At 37.5% G+C, this 18,650-nt stretch overlaps 1 pseudogene; it reads left to right on the top strand.

The window, feature by feature from the left end:
• Positions 1 to 17,618: 17,618 nt before the first annotated feature.
• LOC119530387 lies at positions 17,619 to 18,205 on the top strand (annotated as a pseudogene).
• The last annotated feature ends 445 nt before the right edge of the window (positions 18,206 to 18,650 follow it).

Genomic DNA, 18,650 nt, shown 5'->3' with positions numbered 1-18,650 from the left:
TTATTCCAATTACAATTCCTAGCTCTCAGATTTAGCACAAACCCTCAGCACTTTTTGGACCTCGCTTTGTTAAGGTTTGGGCTCATCTTCCTATTTTAGGCAGAGGATAGCAAAATCTCCATTAAGTTCTACTTTCAAAACTCTGGTTGATTTTTATTTCTCTTCGGAATACCTAGAAACATTGTAGATATTTTAATTTTTGTGTTTAGTCACCTCAGTGGTGACTTTCAGTGAGTGCAACATTTGATGCCACTGAAATACTTTGGAGCTGGGGAGGGTGGATCTTAATCTGTAATCTAAACAACCCAGGGTTCAGAACAGATGATGGTGTTAAAATAATCTTCAGTGTAAAGAACCATATGGTTTTTAATAGCAGGCAGGATAGCTAAGGGAGAACTTATATACTTTGATAAGCCAGGCAAACTCAGACATTTTGGATAACTCCAAGGAAGATGTCTAATGTCAGATATGAATCTAGGCCATACTTCATATACCATGTATTCACAGAAAAATGTGGTTCCTTAGCAACCATCACCTGGTTGTCAGGTTAGTGCTTGATTTTTATGGACACCTGGCTCTTTTATGCACATGCCTCACTGATACTTAAGCCATAATATCCAGGTTATTGTTGGAATAATTCACGCTTGGCCTCTTTTTTCATAAGACAAGCCATTGCAGGAAATGAGAAAGTAAAATCCTGAGCTTGTTCTGTAAGAGGATTAATTAATTAATTCCTTCATTTATTCAACAAAACATATATTGATTGTCTATTCATGCCAGGGTCATATAAAGATGAATCAGAGATCACCCCTGCGCTTAGGATATCAGGGTAGCGGGGGATAGTCATGCAAACAACCCATGATACTACAACTCGTGGATGTTACAATAGAGAAGACAGATGGGCTGGCTGCTCAGCACACACACACAGCAGACAGTAATGGAATACAAGAGGGAGAAACCTACTTTGATTGGAGCAGGAGTTAGTTAGGTAATGCTTCACAGAGGAGGTAGTGTGGGCCTATCTGACTTTGGTTTTAGTGAATAACAACTATTTCCTTTCTGACCAGACCACTTCTCTCTTCCAGAGCTGGAACCAGGATCCTACTCTGTGACTTAACTTGAAATGGAACTATTCTGCAATTCATGATTTCAAAAGAGAACTGTAGACTATTTATATGTATTAAAGGTGAGGTGTTCCAGATAATACAATTTATACCATTACTTTACTACAATGAGAAAGGAAATGTAAGCAATTAAAGTACTAGTACTGAAAAAAGCAGGCAGCTTAGCAAATATGTGCACTATAATCCCAATTTTTGTTTATAGATAGTGTATTAGTTAGGGTTTTCTAGGGAAACAGTATCAATGAGAGATATTTGTAAATATAAGATTTTATAAAGGTGTCTCATGCAACTGTGGGGATGCAAGAGTCCAAATTCCATAGGGCAGGCAGCGAACTGGCAACTCCAATGAAGGTGTTTGATGAACTCCTCAGGAAATGCTTTGTTGGCTAGCCAAAGTGAAGGTCCTCTCCCTCTCTTCCTAAAAAGTCTTCAACTGATTGAATTCTCTCATTGCGGAAGACATGCCCTTCATTGGTATAATCAGTCACAGCTGCAGTCAATTGACTGATTATTCAATAAACCAGCTTTCTGGTTTATTAACCAGCCACAAATGTCCATGCGGTAATGGACCCAAGGACACCATCACCTGACAAAGTTGACACATGAACCTAACCATCACAGATAGATAGAGTGATAGATAGATAAACAGCAGATGAAGAAAGACATTTACTAGTACATTAGTAGGGGGTATCTCTGTTTGTAGGATATGAGTCACTTAAAACGGTTCTTTGTAAAATGTTAATATTTTCTCAATTTTTTTCAATAAACATGTATATTCCATTAGAAGAGAACTTGGTGGAATTTTGAATCCTTTAAAATTTGTTCTTTTTAATATTTTAATATTTTCTAAATTTTCTTCAAAGAACATATAGTCTAAAAAAGCTAATAAATGTGTTTAGAAAAAAGGAGGAAAACAATTTAGAAGGCAAAAAGATTTAGGGGAGCCTAATAACTGACATGCTTAATATCTATGTTCCATCCCTTTGTCCATGAGTCAGGTTAATAATTACATTGCCGAAAGCATTTCGCCTCCACATCTTGGCCATCTAATCCAAACATGGTAATGGCATTCCCTTTATCAGTGATTGATTAGGATAGATATGTGACATAGTCCATCAAGACAAGATGGTATGCATGCTGGGAAGTTTCTGAAAGGGAGTAAGGATGAGAAACCTGCTTCTTCCTCAGAGCGTTGTATCTGGGAGTGATTTCTAGAGTGCTTGTTTTTTACGAAGACAAACCAAATGGACTGAGGATGCAAGTTTTCTAATTTTTTTTCTAGGTCCTGGCTGAATTCACAAACTTCTTCCTTTCAGTGTGGCACTTCCCTGGGAGTTTTGATAGGATGATGATAACTTTTCCTAGTTGTTCAATCCATTTTGAGTTGCTGTTTGGTTAGTAGCAAGCAAAAGCAAACTAACGGATACAGCCCTCCCCAGCGTTCCCTTTTGCAATCCAAATTTTAATGTCTAGCCCTGCCCCCTGGCCACACTTGCATACTTAGTTCACCAGAAATCTATCTATCTAAACCCAAAAGCAAAGGAAGGTTAAATCCCTGTTCTCCCAAGAGATTCCCCTGCTTCTGAGAAAACCAGAAAGAAGGGTGTTATTTGACTCTTCTCACCAAGAAGAGTTAAGCACTCTTCCTGTTCAACCATGAACCCCCCTTATGTGTTTACATAGCCGCATTTTATGAGAAAAGCCCTAACAGACTGCCCAGCCCTTTGGTTCTTTCATTTTTGTGCATTCTTTCCTTTCCAGTACCCTATGGAATATCTGATTGTGTCAGCGTCTAAGGAAAAGAGCAATTTCAGGGCTACCCTCTAACTTTTTGGAGTAGCTTTGGGTCTGGAGTCTTTAGGACTGAGGAAAAAGAACCACTTTCACACTCTTCTGGGAGTGGAGGGAAGCTTGAGTGAGGCTGGGAGGTGGAATGTAACCCACAAGAGAAAGAGAGAAAAAAGATATGCTTAGGCAATCAAACCTGGTAAATCAAAGAAAGAGATTTCTATAGGCTTTGTCGTAGGCAGGGCATTTAAACACTTGTAAACACTGCCCCTCTGGAGCTGCCTTGTCCTGTACATTGTTTGCTGATACTGTTGCCTCTGCATATGCACAGGTCCTGGTAGGTGGGACACTAAAGACCTTCCACCTTTTGCTGCCATAACAATTAAGGTTCTTATGACTCACCCATCTTCATGCTTCTTCCATGTGTCTTTTAAGCCGTGACACTAACTCACCCCTGAGAATCATACATGGGTTTTGGAAAAAAGGATAATTTTTTATCCTCATAGAAGCTATTCAGTTCCCTCATTTTCAGGTGGACCTTCTAATTTGATTGTTCTGCTCCCATCTGTACTATATGGGTCAAGGGCTTGAGGGACCTCCTGACAAGACTTTGGAGTTTTAACCAACAGTTGCTGGTCTGGCTTCTCATTTCATTCACTCATTCATTGAAGAAATGGTAGTGGGTTGGTACTCAGGGAAGGTTGTATTTGCAAGTGGCATTATTCTGCTGAAGAATAAAGAATGTGAAGTGTCTTCTTTGTATGCTTTGTCTATCAGAGCTGAAATTAATGGTTTGTGAGGTATTTGTCACAGAACTTGTGATGGTAAAAAACTTTCTTATAAAGAAGTCAGAGAGTACAAAGAAACTAGAGCATGCTTCAACCTGGTTTTAAATACAGAACTTGCCATTGCTATTTCAAGACCAGTATAAAAATAGGTAATGTTGAGCAGAGAACATTTTATTAAATTTAACACTTGCATTTTTTTAGTACTGGCTTATAGTCAATAAATCAATAAGTATTAGCCACTAAATGCTTCTGCAATTTTTAATTACAATGGTTAAATTATTTCTTTCATTTACCACTTGTACTGCCATTTACTAAGTAAGTAGTACTTCTGGTAAAAGTGATTTTCCCTTTGAAATTTCTCTTGTATATGATTATAAAAATAAGTTTCTGGGTTAACTATAGAAATCTTTTCTCATTAAGAATTTACTCTAAGTTTATCTTCAGGTATTTGAACTCTTAGATTTGCTCTTATATCATCCAAAACATTTCTTTACATTTGTTTTTAGTTTTACTTGCTCTTAGATATTATTTAGTTTTAATAGAAAAAACAGCAGATGTTTTGAAAGGGAAAGGATTTTATAATCACAGAGACCAGACTTAGAATCCTACCTCTAATGATTTCTCACTATGTGAACTTGGTTACCCCTCTGAACCTCAGTTTCCTCATCTGTAAAATAGGGATAGCAATTTCTGTCCTACAGGGTTAAATGTGACCATGTATGAAAGGTGTCTGCTAAGTGATAGACACTTAACACGTAGTATTTTCTACCCCCCCTTATCTTTCAAATAATACTTAGGGAATCGTGAATGGCTTATAGTTTATAGTTACAGGCCACAGAGCTATTGTCTTTTACAAACAAATTTAATTGATGCTATTTTTAAGGTCCCACAAATACCACATATTTGCTTCCTTGAAAAGTATATATATGTGTAGAAGGGATATTATTAACAAATCTTTAAAATATTGATACATGTCATTTTCTCTTAAAATGTTGGTGTTTTGCAGCAGGTACTTAAGATCAGTGGACTTCTTGCCTGGATTCAGATGGATTCATCAGATGACTTAATTGTCATCTTGAGCTTGCCTGAGAAAGAGCTTTTCTTTGATTTTAGTTCTTCTTCTTTGATGATTTCCCATTTCTTTGGTTTTCAGATGCACATTAGTAATCTCAAAATGCTAGTTTTTTTTTTTTTCCTTTACTATATTGCCTCTGCTGGAAGAAATATGATTTAATGTTACTATAATAATAATAATAACAATTGTATAGCATTTTATGCTCATCAAAGCTTCTCTGTATCTGTTGGATAATTTCCTCTTCATATTAACTCTGCGTAGTAGGTGAGACAAAGAATAATTCATAATTATTCCTTCATAATTCAGATGAGGAAACTAAGTCACAGAGACGCTGTGATTTATTTGAAATCATAAGCAGTGTCAGGAGTTCAGTGTTAATATCACCTTCACAAAGATTATTTTTATTGTGTGATGTAGAGTGAGTTCTTAAACTTTTTTGGGCCGTGAACACTTTGAATCTCTGGTGAAGGTGATGGTGTCTCTCTCCAGACAATATCAGAAGTAAACATACATACACATCTTTGTCTACAGTTTATCCTCCCTCCCCAAACCAGCTAGTTAAATAAACCTCTAGTTTTAATAGTTTTGCTTATGAATCACAGGAAGATGTACTTGATAAAACAATCATTTTCGCTGATTCATGATCCTAATTTACATGTAAGTGTGTATAGATGTGAACACCTAAGACACAGCACAAATCTTTCTCCCAGCAATGCACTTTGATAGCTCTTAAACACAGAACAACTTGCTCAAACTCTTTTACATGGAAAATAGTAATCTTCAAAATGTTAACATATTTTTTAAGGAAAAAAGTGCTGTGTTCCAATAAGTTTAAAAAATTCTGCCTATTGTATCATGGTATCTCTTGGAGATTCACTTTAGTATATCAAAGGCTCTAGAAGTCCCACAGTTAAGAGACCTGTGTACCTCTTTTTTTTAAATTTAATTTTATTGAGATTGTTCACATATCATACAATTATCCAAAGATCCAAAGTGCCCAATCAGTTGCCCACAGTACCATCACACAGTTGTGCATCCATCACCACAATTTTTTTTCCAATTTTTTGATCATTTTCATTACTCCCAGAAAAAGAAATAAAGACAAAAAGAAAACTCAAATCCTCCTATACCCCTAACCACCCCCTCTGTTATTGACTCACAGTATTGGTATAGTATTATTTGTTAATATCGATGAAAGAATGTTAAATACTACTAACTGTAGTTCATAGTTTGCAATGGTGGTATATATTTTCCCCTATATATCCGTCTAGTATTAACTTTTAGTTATAGTGTCATACATTTGTTCTAGTTCATGGAAGATATTTCTAATACTTGTACAGTTAATCATGGAGACTGCCCACCACAAGATTCACTGTTTCATACATTCCCAACTTTTAACCTCCAACTTTCCTTCTGGTGACATACATGACTCTAAGCTTCCCCTTTCCACCACCTTCACACACCATTCAGCACTGTTAGTTATTCTCACAATAATGTGCTGCCATCACCTCTGTACATTTCCAAACACTTAAGTTCACCCTAGTTGAACTTTCTGCTCATAATAAGCAACCATTCCCCATTCTTTAACCTCATTCTATACCCTGGTAACTTATATTTCAAGTCTATGAGTTTATATATCATAATTAGTTCATATCAGTGAGACCTTGCAATAGTTGTCCTTAAGTGTCTGACTTATTTCACTCAATGTAGTGCCCTCAAGGTTTCTTCATCAATCTGTTTTTTTTTTAAGACAGTTTTGTTCACCCACCATACTTCCTGTCCTAAGTAAACAATCATGGTTCCCTGTATGGTCATATATTTATGTATGAACTGAAATGAAGGCTTAGACTCTTGCGGCGGCCTTGAATCTCCTGGAACCTGGGGGATTTGAACATTAGAACTGCTCTTCCTCCCTGGCCACCCAGACACATGCCCCACATTCAGGGCGGATGGCTCCAGCAACACACCCAAACTGAGTTCTCCAACTGAACCCACAAGAATCATTTCCCCACACACTGCGGGAACAAGGTTGTGAACTGACTTGAGGGATATAGGTGACTCACAGATGCCATCTGCTGGTTAGTTAGAGAAAGTGTACATCACCAAACTGTGTCTCTGAAAAATTAGATTGATATCTTTTTTTGTTGTTACAACTTGAAAGAACCCTATCAAGCAAAACAAATGCCAAGAGGCCAAAAACAACAGAAAATCTTAATGCATATGATACAACCAGATGATATGGAGAATCCGACTCCAAACACACAAATCAAGATTTTGGAAGAAACACTCTACCTCACACAATTAATCAAAGAACTACAATTGAGGAATGAAAACATGACAAAGGATTTAAAGGACATCAAGAAGACCATTGCCCAGGATATAGGAGACATAAAGAAGACCCTAGAAGAGCATAAAGAAGACATTGCAAGAGTAAATAAAAAAATAGAAAATCTCATGGAAATAAAAGAAACTGTTGGCCAAATTAAAAAGACTCTGGATATGCACAATACAAGACTAGAAGAAGCTGAACAACATCTCAGTGTCCTAGAAATCCACAGAACAGAAAATGAAAGAACAAAAGAAAGAATGGAGAAAAAAATCAAAAAATCAAAATGGATCTCAGGGATACGCTAGATAAAATGAAACGTCCAAATTTAAGACTCATTGTTGTCCCAGAAGGGGAAGAGAAGGGTAAAGGTCTAGAAAGAGTATTCAAATAAATTGTTGAGGAAAACTCCCTAACCTTCTACACAATATAAACACACAAAGCATAAATGCCCAGTGAACTCCAAACAGAATAAATCCAAATAAACCCACCCCAAGACATATTCTGATCAGACTGTCAAATACTGAAGAGAAGGAGCAAGTTCTGAAAGCAGCAAGAGAAAAGCAATTCACCACATACAAAGGAAACAGCATAAGACTAAGTAGTGACTACTCAGTGGCCACCATGGAGGCAAGAAGGTAGTGGCATGACATATTTAAAATTCGGAGACAGAAAAATTTCCAACCAAGAATACTTTATCCAGCAAAACTCTCCTTCAAATTTAAGGGAGAGCTTAAATTTTTCACAGACAAACAAATGCTGAGAGACTTTGCCAATAAAAGACCTGCACTACTTTAGATTCTAAAGGGAGCCCTACCAACAGAGAGACAAAGAAAGGAGAAAGAGATATAGAGAATTTTAACAGACATATATAGTACCTTACATCCCAAATCACCAGGACATTCACTTTTCTCTAGTGATCACAGATCTTTCTCCAGAAGGGACCATAAGCTGGGACATAAAACAAGCCTCAAGAAATAAAAAAAAAAAAAAATTGAACATACCCAAAGCACATTCTCCAACCACAATGGAATACAAATAGAAGTCAAAAATTTTTGAACTGTAACTCCACTATTTACTTCCTACATGATAAAAAATACACAAACTCTAAGGACAAATCAGTGGTTTTGAACTCAATGTAAAATATGTAATTTTAGACAACTATATAAAGGTGGGGGAATGAAGGAATATAGGAACATAGTTTATGTGCCCTATTGAAGTGAAGGTGGTATCAAAGAAAAACAAGATTGCTATGGATTTAAGAAGTTAATTTTAAGCCCCACAGTAAACACAAAGAAATTATCAGAGAATATAACTATAGAGATGAAATGTAGAGTTTGGGTTAAGAGAAATGGGGGAAGGGGCAATGGGGAGTTAAGAAATGAGTGTAGGGTTGCTGTTTGAGGTAAAGGGAAATTTCTAGTAATGGATGGTAGGAAAGAGCATTACAACATTCTAAATGTGATTAATCCCACTAATGGAAGGCTAGGGAGGGGGTGGAATGAGAAGATTTAGGCTGTATATATGTTTCCGTAACTGAAAAAAAAAAAAAGACACTCTAACTAGACGACAATTGAATTCTAAGGATGAACTTGGATGGGATTGGAGGATAGAGGACAGGTGCCTCAAAGGGACACGGTTGAGACATAAGGAAAAGGAAATATAGAATGTAAGCTTTGTATCATTGTTGAATCTCTTATACTTCTTAGCTGTGCTTAATGGAATTACATAAATGAATGTTTTTGTTCATGGGAGGTATATACGTGAATTATAGTGTATGTTCAAGGATGTGTGCAGCTAACTCTCATATGTTCAGAAGACAGAGCAATAGATGATGGATGATATGTAGGGAGGGAGGGACGGAAAGAAATAGCGATGTGACAGCATGTTAAAGTTGGTGGACTGAGCTATCGGGGGAGGGGGGTCAGGGTATGATGGCATTCTGTGTACGGGGCTAGTATTGTTTTTGCAACTATTCATGTAACTTTGAATTTATTTCAAAATAAAAAAAAAGAAAAAAAAAAAGATTTAACCTACAGTAGAATAAAAGAATCAAACAACATTACCAATGCCAAGAGTCCCATACCCCTCCCCTATGTCCCCCTCTTAAAGGCATTTAGCTTTGGTGTAATTGCCCTTGTTAATATTGAAGGAAGCATAATACAATGCTTCTGTTAACTGTAGTCTCTAGTTTGCATTGATTGCATTTTTCCCCCCAATACCACCCTATTTTTAACATCTTGCAAGGTTGACATTCATTTGTTCTCCCTCATGTAAAGACATACTTGTACATTTTATCACAATTGTTGAGAACTCTAGGTTTCACTGAGTTATACAGTACCCCAACTTCATCTTTCCTTTTTCCTTCTGGTGTCCCACATGCTCCTAACCTTCCTCTTTCAACCACAGTAACAGTCTTCTTTGTTCAGTGAACTTACATTGCTGTGCTATCATCACCCAAAACTATGCTCCAAACCTCTCACTCATGTTTTTCCCTATCTGTCTGTAGTGCTCCCTTTATTATTTCCTGTAGCACAGGTATCTTGTTCACAAACTGTCTCATTGTCTGTTTGTCAGAGTATATTTTAAACTCTCCCTCATATTTGAAGGACAGTTTTGCCAGATATAGGATTCTTGGCTGGTGGTTTTTTTCTTTCAGTATCTTAAATATATAACCCCACTTCCTTCTTGCATCTGTGGTTTCTATTGAGAAATCCACAAATAGTCTTATCAAGCTTCCTTTGTATGTGATGGATCGCTTTTCTCTTGCTGCTTTCAGGATTCTCTCTTTGTCTTTGGCATTTGATAATCTGATTACTAATTGTCTTGGCATAGGTCTATTCATATCCACTCTGTTTGGGGTACGCTGCACTTCTTGGACATGTAATTTTATGTTTTTCATAAGAGATGGGAAATTTTCATTGATTATTTCCTCTATTAGTGCTTCTGCCCCTTTTCCCTTCTCTTTTCTTTCTGGGATACCCATGAGATGTACATTCATGTATTTCATGTTGTCATTCAATTCCCTGAGATGTTCTTATTTTTCCATTCTTTTCCCTATCTGTTCTTTTACGTGTAGGATTTCAGGTGTCTTGTTCTCTAGTTCCTGAGTGTTTTCTTCTGCCTCTTGAGATCTGCTCTTGCATATGTCTCCACTGTGTTTTCCATTTCTTGTGTTGTGCCTTTCATTTCCATAGATTCTGCCAGTTGTTTTTCAAACTTTCAATTTCTACCTTATGCTTGCCCAGTGTTTTCTTTATAGCCTTCATCTCTTTTGTTACATCTTCCCTGAACTCAATGATTTGGTTTTTTATTTGATTTAGCACATTTCTTTGAAAATCTTTGTTTGTTTCATTAAAGTGAAACAATATTTCAACTGTATCTTGATTGAGGTGTAAGTTTGTTCCTTTGACTGGGCCATATCTTCATTTTTCCTAGTATAGATTGTAGTTTTCTGTTGTCTAGGCATCTTGTTTCCTTGGTTACCCCAGCCAGATTTTCCCAGACCAGAACAGGTTTACATCTCAAAATGGGGTTATATTCAGGATGTATCTTAGAAGAATGACAGACTTTCCTGTGAAGTTTCCAGTCGCTATGCTTTTCCTGATGTGCCCAGAAGGTGGTGCCTGTCAGCCTGTTGCTCCTGACTGGTGTAAGGAGATGTGTTTTGGCTTCAGTTTCTGTTTTGGCTGTTTTCCCCAGGCTCTGGGGTCTGGTTCTGAAGGGAAAGCTGGGCCCCACCTCCTTACTCTTAAGGAAGATAAACCCCCAAGGGAGTTATTTGCATTTTAATTTACTCTCTGACTCTTTTATCTCCATCCCTGTTTGGGTCAGAGTACTGTGAACTGAAAATGGCTGAGGCTCTCTCCACTGAAAATGGCTGCGGCTCTCTCCTCTGAGCCCCTCAGGTTGAGAGAGAGAAAAAGAGGCAGAGAGCCCCCTTTTAGAGCCAGTACACAGCCCACCAGTTTCACTCATTGGCCAGAGGCAACACCTGGTCTTCTGGGCTCCCCCTCCCAGGACTGATGAGTCGTCTGGTTCTTTAAGGTCAGTCATCACTAAAAGCCTCTGTCTGCTTGTTGGGAGTTAGTAGCTTGTATTCAGCAGTCAGTCCACATTTGTTAGTTAAAACTCCAGTTGGAGCTCAGTTGAGCTATAACTGCTTGCTGGGAGAATGCTGCTCTCTAGCACAGTGAGGTTTTGAAGCAAAGCCTGCTATGGGTGGGGGGTGGTTTCTGGCATGAGCCCGCAATTTTTACTTACAGATTTTATGCTGTGATTTCAGGCATTCCTCCCGATCCAGGTGGTGTATGATGTGTGGACAGTCACTGTTGTCCCCCAGCAGTTATTCCAGATTATTTACTAGTTGTTCCTGGTTGTTCATTATTGTTCCAGGGAACTAACTAAATTCCACTCCTCTCTATGCCATCATCTTGCCATCCTGCCCATGTAACTCTTTTGACAGATTCTCCCCATATTATCAAACCACATAGCTCTTTTCCCTTATTTGGGAAATTCATATCAGCATTGTTTAGAACACACTTTGGGAAATGGTGAATACTTCCATCTGATTTTGTGAGTCTTACCACATCTGCCACCTATCCTGGCACCTCCTGACCATGTGTTACAGCATCACCATTTGAGGAGTCTGGAACTGATAGGTCCAAGCACTTCCTTTCTTTTGTTTATCACTTTCATGTAGGCCTGATTTGAGGATTGTTGCCTTTAGCTCTATCTAACAGTCCAATGTGTTCAGATTGCTGTGGAGCTCATTTTTCTGCTGCTAATTCTGAAAGCTTTTTGAAGACAATAGACAGACGTCCTTTTTTTACCCTCAGCAATTTCTCTCACTCCCTTTTTTTCACCATGCATACAAATATTTACTTTTTTTTAAAATTCAATTTTATTGAGATATATTCTCATACCATACAATCGTCCAAAGCGTACAATCAGTTGTTCACAGCATAATCATATAGTTGTGCATTCATCACCCCAATCTATTTTTTGAACATTTTCCTTGTACCAGAAAAAGTAAAAATCAGAAAATAAAAGTAAAAAAGAACACCCAAATCACCCCCCTCCTCCCACCCTATTTTTCATTTAGTTTTTTGTCCCCATTTTTCTACTCATCCATCCACACACTGGATAAAGGGAGTGTGACCCACAAGGCTTTCACAATCACATTGTCACCTCTAGTAAGCTTCATTGCTATACAAACATCTTCAACAGTAAAGGCTACTAGGTTGCAGTTAGATAGTTTCAGGTATTTACTTCTAGCTATTCCAGTGCATTAAATCCTAAAAAGGGTTATCTATTTAGTGCATAAGAATGCCCACCAGAGTGACCTCTCTACTCCATTTGCAATCTTTCAGCCACTGAAACTTTATTTTGTTTCATTTTACATCCTCCTTTTGGTCAAGAAGATGCTCTCAGTCCCGCAATGTTGGGTCCAGATTCATCCCTGGGAGTCATATCCTGTGTTGCCAGGGAGATTTACACCCCTGGGAGTCAGATCCCATATAGCAGAGAGGGCAGTGAGTTTGCCTGCTGAGTTGGCTTAGCTAGAGAGAGAGGGTCACATCTGAATAACAAAGAGGTACTCAGGGAGAGACTCTTAGGCATAATTATAAGTAGGTTTAGCCTCACCTTTGCAGTACTGAGCTTCATAAATGCAAGTCCCATGATAGAGTGCTTGGCACATCAAACCACCAGTCCTCAAAGTTTGTGAAAACGTCAGCAACAATCCAGGTGAGGAAGCTCAACACCTCTGTATTTTCCCCCAGCTCCTCAGGGGGACCCTGCATGTATATTTTTATTCTCTCTCTGTCCAAATTACTTTGGGATGTGTCACTATTTCACACTAACCTATGCAAACCTACCAGGTGTCACTTCCTATTAAAAGTTCCATGTAATCATGGTATTTGAACAAACTGTACAAGTTAAATTGTTTAGGAAATTTAGATCTTGCACCAACTAAACATCTCTTCCCTTGGTCTCACATGGAATCTGAAGTTTTAAAACACAGTCAGTATTGTCCTTTACCGTTTGGCCTTATTTACTCTAGTCCTAACCACATCTGCTTCATTCATATCTCTAATGGAAGTCTGGATTCTTTTCAGGTTTTTTTAACAGTTGCAATATGTGCTAATACTGACATTCATATCTGCTGAGCTCTAGCTCTGAGTTTCAGGTGTCACACAGATACCCAAAGTTCCAGGGATCGATCAAGTTATATACAAAGGGATCAGCATCTCAGAGTTTGGAGATAGCCATTACAACTCAGGAATAGATGTGACTGCTGTAAGAGCTTACAATCTAGGGACCATTACAATAAGCCTTCCCCTGATAAGCTATGCTCTAAGACTCTATTCTGAGTTTACACATTGTAGTTAGTTCATATTGGTAAGGCATTATAGTTTTTGCCTTTGTTTCTGGTGTAGTTCACTCAAAATGCTGTCTACAGGTTCCATTCTCCTTGTTGCATGTCTCACAGCTTCACTCCTGCTTGCAGTTGCTCAATATTCCTTTGTATGCACACACAACAGTTCACCATTCTGTTCCTCAGTCGATGTACCCTTAGGTCACCTCCACTCATTTCAAATCACGCATACTCTTTCCATAAACACCAGTGTGCAAATGTCCATTCATGTCCCTGCTTTCAGATCCTCCAAGTAAATGCCACCTAATGTCTCTCTCTCTTTTTTAATGTTCTGTATATTATTTCAGTGACAGCTGACACCAGAGCTTATCTTATCATGATCTTCCCATCTTCTATCATCAGGCAGGTTGGTTGAGTAGCAGAAGAATTCTCCCAATGAGCACATGGATCTGGGGCCAAGAGGCCTGTGAGCATGGCAATTTGCTACACTGCATCTCTTCATGGGGATTATAAAGGTGATTACCTCACATTGCCTTTGATTTGATGCAATGATAATGAGCACTCACTTATTAGGGGCTGGGCCCTGTTCTAATGCCATTACTATTGAATTTCATTTGAATCTGGCTCTCATGACCTAATGGGCCTTCTTCAAAGCAAGCCCCCAAACATTAGCTATGGTTGCTATTATCATTATTATTATTTTGATAGTTTGACTGATTACATTCTAATTGTCTTGACTCACCTGATTCCTGAGTTGAAGTTAACTTTGAGAGAAATTGTTCACAGAAATTTTAATTCTAGTGCCCAAAATTCCTGTTATAGAATTAATACGTTATTGTGTTGTTGATTATTAATAGCATACACCCAGTAAAGAACAGACTACTTACTTGCTTATTTGAAAGAATTTATCTGCAAACTGAACCTGAGGGTGGAAGAGTTATGCATGTGGCAATGTGTCAGGACATATCTAAAAGAGCTTCAGGAAGGGAGAAGAGGCAATTATGTTAAACCTTCAGGACATGCACAATCATCAAGAATGTCACAGTTAGTGGAGAAACAACCCAGACCTATTCTTGTGTTTATTTTTTTTTGCTCCTAATTCATTAAATTTTGATACAGAGTAAAGGAACAGCTTCATTGTAAGTTTGTTATCACAACCTAAATAAAATGCTCAGAAAAGTGAATGAAAGGTAGGCTTAAAATTTCTGTTCTATGCTGATTTATTCCTTTTAAATTCTAGTTTTCCTCCCTTGTTGTGTGAATAATTCTTGTTCAAGAGTAAAACATGAATCAACGTTGGTTTCATCTTGAAAGGACAAAATTACTGATCCCAATTTAGATTTATTTCAATTGTCCACTAGACATTTTTAATCAGTTAGAGTTATAACCATTTTTAAAAGCAGAGCAGTTTGAGTTAAAACAGGTGCACTGAGACCTACAGTGAATTCTCTACTGTCAATAGTCTCTGGAAGAAGACATGCAAAAGAAACCTGTAGCTTAAGGAATGCCATGTTCCACATTAGAGAGTGGTTTTCTGACTTTTTCTCTTTTTAATAGTGGGGTTAATTTCTTACGTGAAATATTATTTGGAACCCAGCTATGAAAGAAGAGCCAATAAAGACGGCTGAAGTATGATTTGCTGGCTTCTCCTTTCCCTCATTCTTTTCCTGAGATATCTCTGGGAAACCTGAGAACTCCAAGTTTGAAAATTATTGGTAAGTAGAATAAAGGAATATCCTTATTAACTTTGTCACTCTAATTGAGTAGGTGAAAATACTTAAAAATATATTTGAATTTTATATTTTTAATGGATGCTTTAAAGAAGGTAGAGCAAACCTTTTCTGTAAACATCCAGATAGTAAATATTTTATGCTTTGTGGACCAAGATGCAAAATCTAGAATATGATGTAGATACTTGCATAAAACAGAGGAAACAAATTTCCACATATTTTTTTGACAAAATCAAAATATAATAATAATAATAATCGAGTACAAGTTTTTGTAATATAGGTTGCCTAATGAGAATAATTGAATTCTTATTTTTTTAAATAACATTTCCCTAATTGGAGTTCAATTTAGTGTTCTTTATCATCAAATCAACTGCAAATGTTCATCAGTAAAAATAATTCTAGCTTACAGAAACAGATTTGGTCCATGGACCATAGTTTGCTGACTCCTCCTCAAGAATAAACTTCAACTGGAAAATAGCAATTAGGAGATTTCAGTTAGCCTTAAAGGATTTTTATTTTACAATGACTACAATGAAACCTCTTTTCATTTCATTATATTTGCAATGCTTTTTATCTTAAATTACAATATCCCATGTGGCTAAAATGTCAGAAAAAGAGAACTCTCACACATTCTGTGTGGGAGTCTTTTCAGGAAGGAAGTTTGTCAAAATGTGTCAAAAATCTACAGAAGTGTATATACACTTGATTTGACCCAGTGATTTTCATCTAGGAATTTAATGTAATGAGGATTATATCAAAGTATTTGTATATGAGGTTCTTTTATCACAGCATTGTTTATGATAGTGAAAATTAGGGCACATCCTAAGTGTTCTGCTATAGACAGATAAGTCAAATCAATTATTGTAGAGACATAAAAGAGATTACTATGCAATATTGCAAATTATTTTGTGGAACTTTATTTACTGACATGGAAAGATGCATACATTTTATGGTTAATTGTCTTAGAAAGCAAACTACAAGCATTATGCATAGTGTGTATACAAATACATGCAAGCATATTCACAGAGAACAAAATGAGAGGCTACAGGCTAAACATTAACAGTGCATACCTGTGAGATGGTAATATAGATCATTATACTCATAACAATAGCTATTTTTTAAGTGCTTAGTAACTGCAGGCACTCTGGGAAATGCTTCCTATACCTACTCTCACATAATCTTTAACTCAATCTTCCATCATAGGATTATGTTATCTCCTCTAAAGCATGGAGACATTAAGGCTTGGAGAAGTTAAGTAGTTTCCAATTCCTCAGTCCACACAGCTAGAAATGGGACTAGAAACCAGGGAAACTGGAGGTTGGACTTAGATGTGTTTGATTTCAAAATTTGTGTTGCTATCTCACATGCAATACTGTCTTATTTTCTTCATACTGATTTGTATTTATGCTCTTGCTCTAAACTATTAATTGGGTGTTTGGGAGAGAGTTAAATATGAGATCATTGGGTGTAAGTACATTAAGAAGATTTAATTGTTATGAAGCAGATTTAATCATTTCCTGCTTTGTTACCTCTGTTTCTGGAGGCACCTACCTACCTGTCCTTTCCACTAGCCCAAGGAGCTTCCATAAAGATTTCAAAGTGTAGAAACCATGACTTTAGGCTGCTGCAAAGACTAGATATTGCAGTTAGTCAGTTTTTCTTGACTAAGCCCACAACGTAGTGTGCTGGTTTGGTTGTATTATGTCCCTCAAAACACCATGTTCTTTGATGCAATCTTGTGGGGGCAGATGTTTAGTGTTGATTAGGTTGGAACCTATTGGTTTAGTGTTTCCATGGAGATGTGAATCAATTAACTGTGGGTGAGACCTTTCATTGGATTGTTTCTATGGAGGTGTTGCCCTATCCATTCAAGGTGGGTCTTTATTGGATCTCTGGAGTATTTTAAAAAGAGCCACACAGGCCCAGTTACAGCTGTAGCTTAAAGAGACATTTTGGAGAATGCAACCTAGGAGCAGAGCTGCTAAAGCTGAGACAGACATTTTGAAGATGGCTGTTGGAAGCTGACACTGACATTTTGGAGAACACCAGTTTGAAATGCAACGTGGGAGCAAGCAGACACCAGTCATGTGCCTTCCCAGCTAACAGAGGTTTTTCGGATGCCAATGGCCTTTCTGCAGTGAAGGTACCCTATTGTTGATGCCTTACCTTGGACACTTTATGGCCTTAAGACTGTAACTTTGTAACCAAATAAATCCCCTTTATAAAAGCTAATCCATTTCTGGTGTTTTGCAAAATGGCAGCATTAGCAAACTGGAATATCTAGTCAAGGAAAAGTTTGTTTTTCTCCAAAATGAAGAATAATCTTACATATTTTAAAAGTAAATTCCTTTTCTTTAAGAGACATTCTGGAACACACACGTTCTCTCTTTGCCACATCTACTGCGAGAATGAAGATCATTCTCAGCAATCAGCTGGTCGATATTCCAGAAAATGTGGACGTCATGCTGCAGTGGCGCACAGTTATTGTGAAAGGCCACCAAGGAACCCTGTGGAGGGACTTCAATCATATCAATGTAGAACTAGATCTACTTGGGAAGAAAAAGAAGAGGCTTTGGTTTGACCAATGGTGGGGAATTAGAAAGGAGCTGGCTACAGTTTGCATTATCTGTAGTCACAAACAGAACATGATAAGAGTGTCATACTTGGCTTCCGTTACAAGATGAGGTCTGTGTGTGCTCACTTCCCCATCAATGTTGTTATTCAGGAGAATGGGTCTCTGGTCGAAATCCAAAATTTCTTGGGTGAAAAATACATCCACAGGGTTCAGATGAGGCCAGGTGTTGCCTGTTCAGCATCTCAAACGCAGAAAGATGTGTTAATTCTGGAAAGAAATGACATTGAACTTGTATCAAATTCAGCTGCTTTGATTCAGCAAGACACAACAGTTAAAAACAAGCATATTATAAAATTTTTGGATGCTATCTATGTCTCCGAAAAAGGAACAGTTCAGCAGGCTGATCTAAGAGTTGTGTAGCAACCGTAAACAACAAGGTGGCAGACCTATTTGTGACTTTAAGGATGCAATAAAATTCATCTTAAAAAGAATAAAGGCATTCTGACTCTAAGCGCTTTTCAGAATCTGTGCAGGAAGTGTGGGTAACAGTTGTTAATTGGGGATCAGGAAATTTCCCCTCACTTCCCAGTGTTTTCCCTCTTCTTACCACATTCTCTTAAAAGTGAAGAGGGATATTTTAACTTATTCAAGTTAAATCTCAAGTGTTTACATAATATTGTGTTTACCCCAAATAAATTATCACCTGGATTCAAACTTCATATTTTTTTTCCTCTATGCTAGGCTATAGATGCTGTAATGATGATGGCTATTGAACTCCGACATTTTCCATTCACTGAATGAGATGAACTGTTCTCTTCTGCTAAATTGCTCTTTAAGATAATGACTCCTGACACCAAAGGTCTGT

This window comes from Choloepus didactylus, chromosome 3 (genome assembly GCF_015220235.1).
Source record: "Choloepus didactylus isolate mChoDid1 chromosome 3, mChoDid1.pri, whole genome shotgun sequence".
In the NCBI taxonomy this organism is placed as follows: domain Eukaryota; kingdom Metazoa; phylum Chordata; class Mammalia; order Pilosa; family Megalonychidae; genus Choloepus; species Choloepus didactylus.
The sequence above is the reverse complement of the archived record's forward strand: the minus strand, read 5'-3'. Positions and strand labels throughout refer to the sequence as shown.